Here is a 12,500-nt window from a genome sequence, read left to right on the forward strand (position 1 = left end):
TCATAAAGTAAGTAACATATCTTGTTTTGATTCTGTGGACGTGGCTTTGTCATGGACGGAATCCAGGGCTGGAACCTACAGGATTTTTTCAATTTGGGGTCAGGATGCATCAAATAGGCTAGGTCTGCGATCCTAGCTTGGGTCTTAACAGATATGCTAGGCAGGAAGGTACGCTAGAAGTTTGAAGGGGCTATCACACTGGGCTATTTTTCCTCCCACACCCTACGTCCAACCTCCATTTGAATTACTAGAATATGACTTCGCTTACAGATATCTGGAATTCTCTAAGAACATTTCAGCTTTGCTATATATGACGGAAACATAATTTAATATTTGGAAAATTGAAAAATAAGATATTGTAACTGAAGTCGTTTTTACTCACTCTCAACTGTCTGTGCTAGCGAAACCCGTGGGAATCTAATGTGATATCCCCTGAAGCTAAACAGCTAGACCAGCCAGATGATTAAGCTAAACAGGGAGGCTTGCTAGGAGGTTAGGCTAGGTTCAAGCCAGATTATGTAGCCCAGTTAACCCCTTCCATACGATTACGCCTACGTAGGCGTCATGAGGCGTGATTGGATACACGGGAATGCCGGCGTATGCATCTTGATTGTATTTATTTTGTAGCTGTAGTTAAGTGACCTCCATATTCTGTGAACTGACCTGATCATATTTTCTGTGGTTATTAGCATTCAGAGTAAAAGAGAACGAGTAATACAGCTGTGACTTTACATTTCATAATGTGAGTATTGTGATACATCATCGAATCATCGTACATCAGGCAGCCGATATTGCCCGCGAGAATTTGAATGGTATTGGAGAAGTTAACGGCGTAATTGGCCAACCAAAACCCAAGGGCCCAACCTGATCCACACATTTCAGTAGCGGTAGGGGAAGGGCAAGGTTTGTGGCATTTTCTTAAATCAAATTGCGTCGAAATAAGATAAAATTAAATAGAATTAAAATGTGAATGAATTAAATGTTAAGCAGCCAACCAACAAGCAAAGAAACAAGCAAGAAGACAGACAGAGCCAAGAACAGAACTGACGCGGAAAGGAGAACGTGAGGAGATGCGGGTCCGTTAGGTCTTCTGGGTCTTCCTACAGTGTGGTCGGACTTGTCCCCTTGGTGTTCTATCGTCAGGCTTCGTCTTTGTAGATTGTCTGCTGAGGGGTTACAGTGGTCCAGGGGTTAGCAGGCTCTGTACATCGTGAATGATCGAAGTAAAGTGAATGATCGAAGTGATGTCAAAGAGGCAAGGGAGCTAAAGCTCTTGAGAGTAGCCTCTTCTCAGATTTTCTACAATGTACCGGTCATATCTATTCTTAAACATGTTGACACTTGAACTATTAGCTGTTCGTTTGGACCTTGGTGAAATTCTTACTTTCCTTTAATTTTAAAATCCCGTGTATCTTTGCTCGAAAGCTAACCCGTAAATTTTATAGAATAATGGAAAATGGGGTTACATGAATTGTCACCCCAGAACGACCATATGAAGAATCGTCACCCCATGAGATCTCGCCTTAAGAATTGTCACCCCAGAACGCCCACGTGAAAAATCGTCATCCCATGAGATCCCATCTGAAGAATTGTCACCCCCAGAACGCCCACGTGAAGAACTGTCACCCCATGAGATCTCACATGAATAATTGTCACCCCAGAACACCCACGTGAAGAACTGTCACCCCATGAGATCTCACATGAATAATTGTCACCCCAGAACGCTTACGTGAAGAATCGTCATCCCATGAGATCCCACCTGAAGAATTGTCACCCCAGTAAGCCGAATATCAACAATGGAATAAAGATTAGGTTAGGTCAGGTTAGGTTAGGTTAGTAACAGTAGACGAAGAAAAGCCACATCACCAACGGATTCCCCGGTTCGATCCCCATCAACTATTGGTGACTGTCATTTACCCTGGCTGAGTCCAGGGCAAACGGCAATGGTTAAACAAGAACATGAGAATGAAGGAGACTGCAAGAAACCATAAGGCCTACACTAGGCAGTTCCATGTCCATTTCCACCTGGCATACTACCTGGTATTATTTCTTCACGATCAATAGATGCGATGTTGTTTTGCGAGTTCAAAGAAAAATAAATAATCTGTTCACACAGCATTGTTTTTAGTAGGCAAGTTCTTGTGATGATTACATTGGCTTATCTTATGGATGCGATGTTGTTTTTTGCAATAAATCAAAAATATAAATAATCTCCTGGCACAGTATTACTTTTAATAGTTCAATTCTTATGAAGATTATGTTGGCTTATCTCTAATCTCGTAAATGTATAGATAATTTCTCTTTTCTCATAGAAGGAGAAAATATTCCTTGTTTTTGTGTGTCTGCTAAATTTAGTTGCTTCTCTCACCGCTTCTAGGGTTTGTGTCAATGGCACTTGTTCAGAAATGTTTAGAATTAATTCAATTCATGGTTACATTGAAAACGTGATGTCACAGGAGGGTGTGGTGGGAGGGGGAGGGGGAGGGGGAGGATGTGGAGAAGGGGGAGGGGAGTCGAGAACCACCTCCAACCCCCCCAACTCCCAATAGCCCTCCACTTTTGGTATTTGGCTGATTTGGCATCGTTGACTTTCAACACACATACACAAGTACACACACATGCGCACACGCACACATACACACACACACATATACACGCGCACACATATACGAGGGGTGATCAAAAAGTAATGACAGTGATACCATATATTTTCACGGTACAGAGGTAAATTCAAATAGTGGCCTACATTTCTTCAAAGTACTCCCCTCCTGCCTCTATGCAACGTTCCATCCTCTTTCGCCACTTCATGAAGCACTCACGGTACTCAGAAGCCGATATACCTCGTAGCTCTGAATTGACTGCTTGCGCCAGATCTTGGATGCGATGAAACAGCTTCCCTGCGATCGCACCCTTGATCTTTGGAAACAACCAAAAATCACAGGGAGCAAGGTCAGGCGAGTAGGGTGGGTGGGGGAGAAGTGTGATCCCCTGCTGCTCCAGGAACTGCACAGTGAGGCGAGCTTTGTGGGGGGCAGCATTGTCATGGTGCAGCAAAAGGCGCGATCGGCGACGGGTTGGTGCAGTCTTGGCCTGATATTCCAGGACTCGAGGAAGGACGTGATCAGTGTAGTACTGGGCTGTGATAGTACACTGTTGAGGCATTACATCCACACACATTGGTCCTTGTGAATTGAAGAAGATGGTGAAAAGGCGCTTCCTGCTGCGAAATCCTTCCTTCAGAATCTGAGGTCGAGGTTCTTCATCACTCAACCACACCATGTTAGACTGCTTGTCTCTGGTGGTGAAGAAAGAAATCCAACACTCATCTCCGGTAGCTACACCTGAGAACCGTTTCAGACCATTTGGCTCGAATTCAGCCAGCCATAGACGACAAATCCGCACCCGTTCGCTCTTCTGCTCTTTCGTAAGTAAATGAGGTATCCATCGAGCACACTTCTTCCTCAGCCCTAAGTGTCCATGCACGATGTCATGTGCGCTCCCATAACAGACACCGAGCTCCAAGGATAAGAATCGAAGAGTAACAGTTGGATCTTCGTCAATGATGGCCCGCGCACGGACAGTCGTTGCTTCGGTCACGGATGTCCGAGGGCGGCCAGGACGATGATCATCTTCTAGCTGCAATTTTCCGGCTGCGAAAGCTCGAATCCAGCGGGAAACAGTTTCCAGTGATGGAGTAGACTCGGGAAAAACTTGCAACAATTCCTCTCTGATCTCCGTTGCTTTTTTCCCGAGTTTCCACCTTGTGAAGGTGTAGAATCTGCAGCCTTCTTTCGAAAAATCCATGTTTCCGGTTAGAGAGGCAAACCAACAATGACGCAATCGCACAGCGCAACGATAAAATGTAAGCTAGACAAACAGCGACAAGCTCAAACATGTAACAACAGGCAACACTTGCTGCCCCTTGCTCCCCGCCCCCCCAACACTTATAGTCTCTCAGCTACGAGTCCGACTGTCATTACTTTCTGATCACCCCTAGTACACGCGCACACATACACGTACACACACACACATATACACACACATACACACACATACACACACACACGCACATGCACACACACACACACACACACACACACACACACACACACACACACACACACACACACACACACACACATATATATATATATATATATATATATATATACATGCATATACACACACACACACATAAACATAAACAAACATACGCTGACCGACAAAAGCGCGCATGCACACAAGGGAGGTCACCTTAGATCAATGTATACAGTGCGAGTATATGGACTGAGCTCTCATCCAGGGGGGCAATAAATAATACTGATGAGGCTAGTATGGGATCTAAAAATAAGTTTAATCTCACAAACAATCACACCTGTCTGCACATTTTAGTGTATTGCCTGTCCCTATACCAGAACCTTCATGTGTTTTCTAATCAATATATATATATATATATATATATATATATATATATATATATATATATATATATATATATGCACATATACATATTCAACCACAATTCACTTTTAATTCCATGCCATAGCAGTCGAGACTAATGAGGAGCTCGAAGGAAGCATATGTTGGAAATTGAAACGAAACGTGGTCGAGCCGAGGACTCGAACTCATCTCGGACGTGACAAAGCGTCAGTGACTAAACCCATTGCGCTATCAAGAGAGACATAAGTTGAGCACAACTTTCTTATATTTGTGTGCTCGAGTTACATACAAATACACGAATTTTTGCGTTCAACCCACCTCCATTATGATAGTGCAGTCGTTAGTATGTTACATGTGGGAAACTTTATACATACATTCAATGGTTTCCAGTGAACATGTTCACCTGTATATATGGTTCTTTAACAATGGATAGATGAATAGATAAACGAATACATAAATTGATAGATAAATAGAATAAATAACTTGATAGATTTACAGACAAGGACAGATAATACATGTCTTTATCTGGTGCAGTACTTTCTGATGTCTTTGTTCTTTTTTATGATTTCGTCATTGTGTTGTTTTGGTCTTTAGTGGACAATTTTACTTTGTTGTTTATTTGTTGTAAACATTAGATATTCTTTGTTTCATACTCCTTTGTGTCTTAGTTGAATATGTCAGATGTAATGCAGCTAACCTTCATAAACTATCATCTCTTTAGCTGCTAGTTCCTTTGGAATAAACTGATATTTATCTCCCTGTTGATCTGAAAATTGTCATCTGTTATTGTTTGCTTTTGAATAAATAGGACTTTATTTACCTATTGTTTTGAAAACAGTCATCTGTTATTATGTTTTTGAATTGATTGGAATTTATTTATTTAATTATCTGTAATAATGATAACTGTTGAAGTAATTTTCAGTAACTAGTTACCCCCAGCCCTATATGGGAGAGCCAACGATCCTCGAGTTCTCATAGATTTCATTGGACACATCGAGATCAGTCGCTGGTTGTGGAAGAAATACAGTTGAAGTTAGTAGAGTTAGATCCTGGGCCTGGTACGAACACCGAGCGCCAGCCACTCGGGGCTGCACCTCTAAGCAAAGATGAGGGGGTTGACATATTTTGAAGATGTTTATTTTCAACACACACACACACACACACACACACACACACACACACACACACACACACACACACACACACACACACACACACACACACACACACACACACACACACACACACACACTCGTGGCGCAGTGGTAGAGTTTTCGGTCGTCACTACGGGGGTCCGGGTTCAAATCCCGCCTAGGTCTGAAATGATTTCAGTATCGCTGCGCTGCAAGTCGTTACTCCAACTCTCGTGGGCGGGAGGTTGGCTGTGTGTGTATGCGTGTAAGGTCACAGTATTACCCATAGATCGGTCATATATGAGCTCTGAGCTCTCTTACAGGAGGGGAATATCTGTTGATCACGAGTCCAAGATGTGAATCACACACACACACACACACACACACACACACACACACACACACACACACACACACACACACACACACACACACACACACACACACACGCATATACACATACACGCATACACACACACACACACACACGCATACGCACACACTCACGCATACACACACACTCACACACACACACCGACTCGGTGGCTAAGTTGGTAGAGCGCTGAACTGGGAAGCAGAAGTGCTCCCAGCACCCAGTTCGAATCCTGCCCAGGGCCGAAATTATTTCGGTATCGCTGTGCCTCGGGTCGTTACTCTGACTCTCGTGGGCGGGGAGTTGGGGGTGTGTGTGTGTGCAAGGTCATAGCATTACCCATAGATCGGACCTACGAGCTCTGAGCTCTCTTCCAGGAGGGAAATCGCTGTCGATCACGAGTCCAACACGTGATCCAAAGACCAAGTGAATACACACACACACACACACACACACACACACACACACACGCACACACACAAATGCATGCGGACATCAGAAAGGTACATGATAATTGTACTTACCTTTCAAACAAGGTAGAATATGAACATTGAGTAGAAGGCACTTCAGGACTGAAGCTGATAGTGACTGAAATATAAAGTGATTACGTCATATCAGAGCCAAAGCGGGACCAACACGTAATGGGAAGCCGCCCAATGCATTTGTGAGGTCGAGTTTCACTATATTATCAACAATAGAAATGGCGATGATGGTGGTGGTGGTGGTGGTGGTGGTGGTGGTGGTGGTGGTGGTGGTGGTGGTGGTGGTGGTGGTGGTGGTGGTGGTGATGATGATGATGATGATGATGATGATGATGATGATGATGATGATGATGATGATGATGATGATGATGAGGATGATGATGATGATGATGATGATGGCGGCAGTTGTGGTGGCTATTGTTGATGGTGGTGGTGTTTTTGTTATTGTTCTTTGTTATTGTTCTTTCATTGTTTTCTGTTGTTGCTGTCGTTGCTGTTGTTTCTTGTCGTTGATGTTTTTGTCGTCATCGTTGTTTTTGTCGTTGGTGTTGTTCTTGTTGTTGATGCTGTTGTTTTTGTCGTCGTCGTCGTTGTTGCTGCTGTTGTTGTTTTTCTGTTGTTATTGTCGTTGCTATTGTCGTCGTCGTCGTCGTTGTTCTTGTCGTTGTTGATGCTGTTGTTTTTGTCGTCGTCGTCAACGTTGTTGCTGTTGTTGTTTTGCTGGTGTTATTGTTGTTGTTGCTGCTGTTGTCGTCGTCGTTGTTGTTTTTGTTGTTGTTGTCGTTGTTGTTGTTGTCGTTGTTATTGTTGTTATTTGCCTTGACTTCCAATTACTCAAACCCAGAAACCCCACTGACCAGCAATCAAGAAACCTCAAACAGATCCTCTTTTACTCGAAAAGAGGAAAAGAATATAACCGAAGTTGAAAGAGAGATCTTAGGCCCCTTCCGGGAACCAATCGCCAGCCCCAGGGGGTTGTGGCTCCAAACGGAGGTGAGGGTGTTGATGGGCTTTGAAGACAAGGGGTGGAGGAAGATGAGTTTCTCTGATGTCGGTTTCGCAGGACGATCATATACTGGTGTCCATCGCTGGAACTTAGTGATTTACACTCATCCAACAGGAAATAAGTGTTTCTACCTATAGTATATGTAGACAGTGGTATAAAGTATTGAGAATATTATCGTATTTCTTTGCCAATCACCAATGTTTCTATCATAGAGATAATACAATGGTAAAGAAGAGAATTACGGAAAGGTAGGATTTTTTTCTATTGTAAAAGTGATACGTGACTCTAGTCCGTAGAGGTGACACAGAAGTCCCCTAAAATGTGACCGAATAATTAAGACCCTTAGATTTTGATTTTTAAATCTACGTACGGTTTACCTTCAACCATAAATCTGTGAAATTTATTTTCATAATGATCAATCTGACTATTTAATTCCTTATAAACTTAAAAAATTTCTGTAACATTAATTTTTTTAACATGAATCACCCGCTTGAATTATCAATCACGAATCATTATGAAAAATGAAACGCTGTAACCTCAATACTCAAAAAAATGGGGCGATGTGGCCGTGCCTAATTTGAAAAATAACGAACTTTTGCTTAAAAATGACATCATGGCGTATGCATGTTTCGAACAAGGCAAAACAGGAGAAAAAACGAAACTACTTTTTCAGTGTAGATGATGACGTTGGTTAAATGTCACTCATAGAATGAGACTGGGATACCTTGGGTACATTTTGCCCGGTTCCAACTACCACAACCAATGGCGGGTGACGCGTATCCTACTACCTGGCATCCTATTTGGGTAAGCGCGTTGGCTGGAGGTTCGGTTAGCTTTGCAGATCGAAGCTAAACAGCCCCATCATTCAAAAAACAAAGAACTAGTACTCTAGACAATCATTTGACGATCATCGTTGAGTCATGAAGAATCATCGTTGAGTCATGAACAATCATCGTTGAGTCATGAACGATCATTATTGAGCCATGAACGATCATCGTTGAGTCATGGACGATCATCGTTGAGTCATGAAGGATCATCGTTGAGTCATGAAGGAGCATCTTTGAGTCATGAACGATCATCGTTGAGTCATGAATGATCATCGTTGAGTCATGAAGAATCATTGTTGAGCCATGAACGATTATCGTTGAACGATAATCGTACCGAGAAGAACGTAGGTATGGGAACAAATATGAAGCGAAGATAAAAAACTGAAAACTCAAATATAATTTGATTTCTCACTGTTGCAGTTTTTCTTATTTTTCTCTTTTTATATTCTTTGGTCTTGTTTTATTTGTGTTTGCTTCTTGTTTTTCTCGTTACTCTTTGTTCTTTACTTATTAATCTTTACTCTTTACTCTTTTTCCTTTACTCATTAATCTTTACTCTTTGTTCTTTACTCCTTACTATTTGCTCTTTTCTCTTTGTTCTTTACTCCTTACTATTTGCTCTTTTCTCTTTATTCTTTATTATTTCCTCTTTACTCTTTGCTACTCTGTTTTTTACTCATTAATCTTTACTCTTTACTCTTTGTTCTTTATTATTTCCTCTTTACTCTTTGCTTCTCTTTGTTTTTACTCATTAATCTTTACTCTTTGTTCTTTACTCCTTACTCTTTGCTCCTTGCCCTTTTCTCTTTATTCGTTGCTCTTTATATTTTATTATTTGATCTTTACTCTTTGGTTTTTACTTTTTGTCACCCTTTACTCTTTATTCTTTGCTACTCGTTATTCCTTGCTCTTCACTCCTTGTTCTTTGTTATTTACTCCATGCTCTTTGCTCTTTATTCTTTGCTCTTTATTCTTAGTTCTTTATTCTTTGCTCTTTATTCTTTGATCTTTATTCTTTGCTCTTTATTCTTTACTCTTATCTCTTTACTCTTTGCTCTTTACCCTTATATCTTTACTCTTTGCTCTTTTCTCCTTACACCTTACTCTTCGTTCTTGGTTCTTTACTCTTTACTCTTTGTTCTTTATGCGTTCCTCTTTATTTTTTGCTCTTTACATTTTACCACTTACCTTTTACTCTTTAGCCTTTGCTCTTAACTCTTTGCTCTTGTTCTTCGTTCTTTGTTCATGGTCTTGTTTTTTTTCCACCTGGCTCTTTTTGCTCTTCTTTCGGTTTTCTCTTTGCTCTCGCTCTCTCGTTCTTCTAGTTCTTCTTGCTCTTTTTTCTGTTTCATTCATTTCCGTTGCGAAGGAATTTCTCTCTCTCTCTCTCTCTCTCTCTCTCTCTCTCTCTCTATCTATCTATCTATCTATCTATCTATCTCTCTCTATATCTCTATCTCTCTCTATATCTCTATCTCTCTATCTCTCTATCTATCTGTCTGTCTGTCGATCTGTCTGTGTCTGTCTCCCCTTCTTCCTCTCTCTCTCTCTCTCTCTCTCTCTCTCTCTCTCTCTCTCTCTCTCTCTCTCTCTCTCTCTCTCTCTCTCTCTCTCTCTCTCTCTCTCTCTTTCATTTGGTTCTCTTCTTGGGACTCACTGCCAATCCTTCAACTGTGCCAGGGGGGAGGGGGGAAGAGGGGAAACGGGAAGGGAGAAAGGGGGGAAAGAGAGACGAGGGGAAAGAAGGGAAAGGGGGAAGGGGATAGGGGGATAGAGAGATGAGAGGAAAGAGGGGAAGAGGGGGAATGGGGAAGAGAGGAAAGGGGAAGGGGGAAAGAGGGACGAGGGGAAAGAGGGGAAGGGGAGAAAGGGGGGAAGAGGGGTAAGGGGAAAAAAGGGGAAGGGGGAAATAAGGGGGAAGGGGGTGTTAGAAAACGTGACTCAAGTGACTTCATCTGCTTCGACCAAATGGATTCTTACCTCCTCTTCCCTCTTTCCCTCCTCCTCCTCCTCTTCCTCCTTCATTCTCCCCTCCTCGTCTTCCTTCTTCCCGTCCTCCTCCTTCCCCTCCTCCTCCTCCTCCTCCTCTTCCTCCTCCTCCTCCTCCTCCTCCTCCTCCTCTCCCTCCTCCTTTTTCTTCTTCTTCACTTCCTCCTCCTCCTCCTCCTCCTTTCCCTCCTCGTCCTCCTCCTCCTTTCCCTCCTCGTCTTCCTCCTCCTTTCCCTTCTCCTCCCCTTCCTCCTCCTCCTTCATTCTCACCTCCTTTCCCTCCTCCTCTTCCTCCTCCTCCTTTCCCTCCTCATCTTCCTCCTCCTTTCCCTTCTCCTCCCCTTCCTCCTCCTCCTTCATTCTCACCTCCTTTCCCTCATCCTCTTCCTCCTCCTCCTCTTCCTCCTCCTTTCTCTCCTCCTTTTCCTTCCTCTTTCCTCTCTAAAACCCTGACTTGCACATCTTTGAGTTCATCCATATCTTAGTCCCTTCTTTCCCTCTCTCTTTGTGCTCTCTACCAATTCTATTTATATCTCAACGTCTCTCTCTTTTTCCCTCATACATCCATCATTCTCTTCTTCCTCCCTCCCTTCTCTCCCTCCTCCACTTTTCATCAACTCACTCCACTTCCCAGGTAGCTTCCCTCCATCCCTCCATCCCTCCCTCCTCTCCCTCAATCTTCTCTCAAAATAGCTCAATCTCTCCAACCGTTTATCAATTTTTCGATCTACCCCGTTTCATTCTCCATCTTTCTTCCCTCTCTCAAGGATGTATGTCCTATTTTCTAACTTTCTTACCTCTCATTCTTTATGCATTTCCCTCCCCCCTTCCTTTCCCTCCTTTCCCTCCCCACTCCCCCCTTTCCCTCCCCCTCCTTTACCTCCCCCTCCTTTCCCTCCCCTCCTTTCCCTTCCCCTCCTTTCCCTCCCCTCCTTTCCCTCCCCCTCCTTTCCCTCCCATCTCCCCCTCCCCCTTCCCCTCCTTTCCCTCACTCCCTCCTTTCCCTCACTCCCTCCTCTCCCTCACCCCCTCCATTCCCTCACTCCCTCCTCTTCCTCACCCCCTCCTTTCCCTAACCCTCCTTTCCCTACCCCTCCTTTCCCCTCCCCTCCTTTCCCTCCCCCTTCCCCTCCTTTCCCTCCACCTCCCCCTTCCCCTCCTTTCCCTCCACCCTCCTTTCCCTCCACCCTCCTTTCCCTCCCCCTTCCTTTCCCTCCCACCTCCTTTCCCTCCCCCCTCTTTTCCCTCCCCCTCTTTTCCCTCCCCCTCCTTTCCCTCCCCCCTCCTTTCCCTCCCCCTCCTTTCCCTCCACCCTCCTTTCCCTCCCCCTCCTTCCCCTCCCCCTCCTTCCCCTCCCCCCTCCTTTCCCTCCCCCCTTCCCTCCTTTCCCTCCCCTTCCCTCCTTTCCCTCCCCCTCCTTTCCCTCCCCCTTCCCTCCTTTCCCTCCCCCTTCCCTCCTTTCCCTCCCCCCTTCCCTCCTTTCCCTCCCCCTTCCCTCCTTTCCTCTCCCCCCTTTCCCTCCCCCTCCCCCCTTCCCTCCTTTCCCTCCCCCTTTCCTCCTTTCCCTCACCCCTCCTTTCCCTCACCCCTCCTTTCCCTCACCCCTCCTTTCCCTCCCCCTTCCCTCCTTTCCCTCACCCCTCCTTTCCCTCCCCCTCCTTTCCCCCCTCCTTTCCCCCCTCCTTTCCCCCACTCCTTTCCCTCCCCCTCCTTTCCCTTCCCCTCCCCTTCCTCTCCCTCCCCCTCCTTTCCTTCCCCCTCCTTTCCCTCCTCCTCCTTTCCCTCCACCTCCTTTCCCTCCACCCTCCTTTCCCTCACCCCCTCCTTTCCCTCCCCCTCCTTTTCCTCACCCCCTCCTTTCCCTCCCCTTCCTTTTCCTCACCCCCTCCTTTCCCCTTCCTTTCCCTCACCCTCCTTTCCCCTTTCTTTCCCTTCCCCTCCTTTTCCTCCCCCCTCCTTTCCCTCCCCCTCCTTTCCCTCCCCTTCCTTTTCCTCACCCCCTCCTTTCCCTCCCCCTCCTTTTTCCTCACCCCCTCCTTTCCCTTCCCCCTCCTTTCCCTCCCCCTCCTTTCCCTCCCCCTCCTTTCCCCTTCCTTTCCCTCCCCCTCCTTTCCCTTCCCCCTCCTTTCCCTTTCCCCTCCTTTTCCTCACCCCTCCTTTTCCTCCCCCTCCTTTCCCCTTCCTTTCCCTCCCCCTTCTTTCCTTCCCCTCCTTTCCCTCACCCCATCCTTTCCCTCCCCCCTCCTTTCT

This window comes from Oratosquilla oratoria, chromosome 10 (assembly GCF_046742065.1).
Source record: "Oratosquilla oratoria isolate Oo_2021 chromosome 10, ASM4674206v1, whole genome shotgun sequence".
Lineage (NCBI taxonomy): Eukaryota > Metazoa > Arthropoda > Malacostraca > Stomatopoda > Squillidae > Oratosquilla > Oratosquilla oratoria.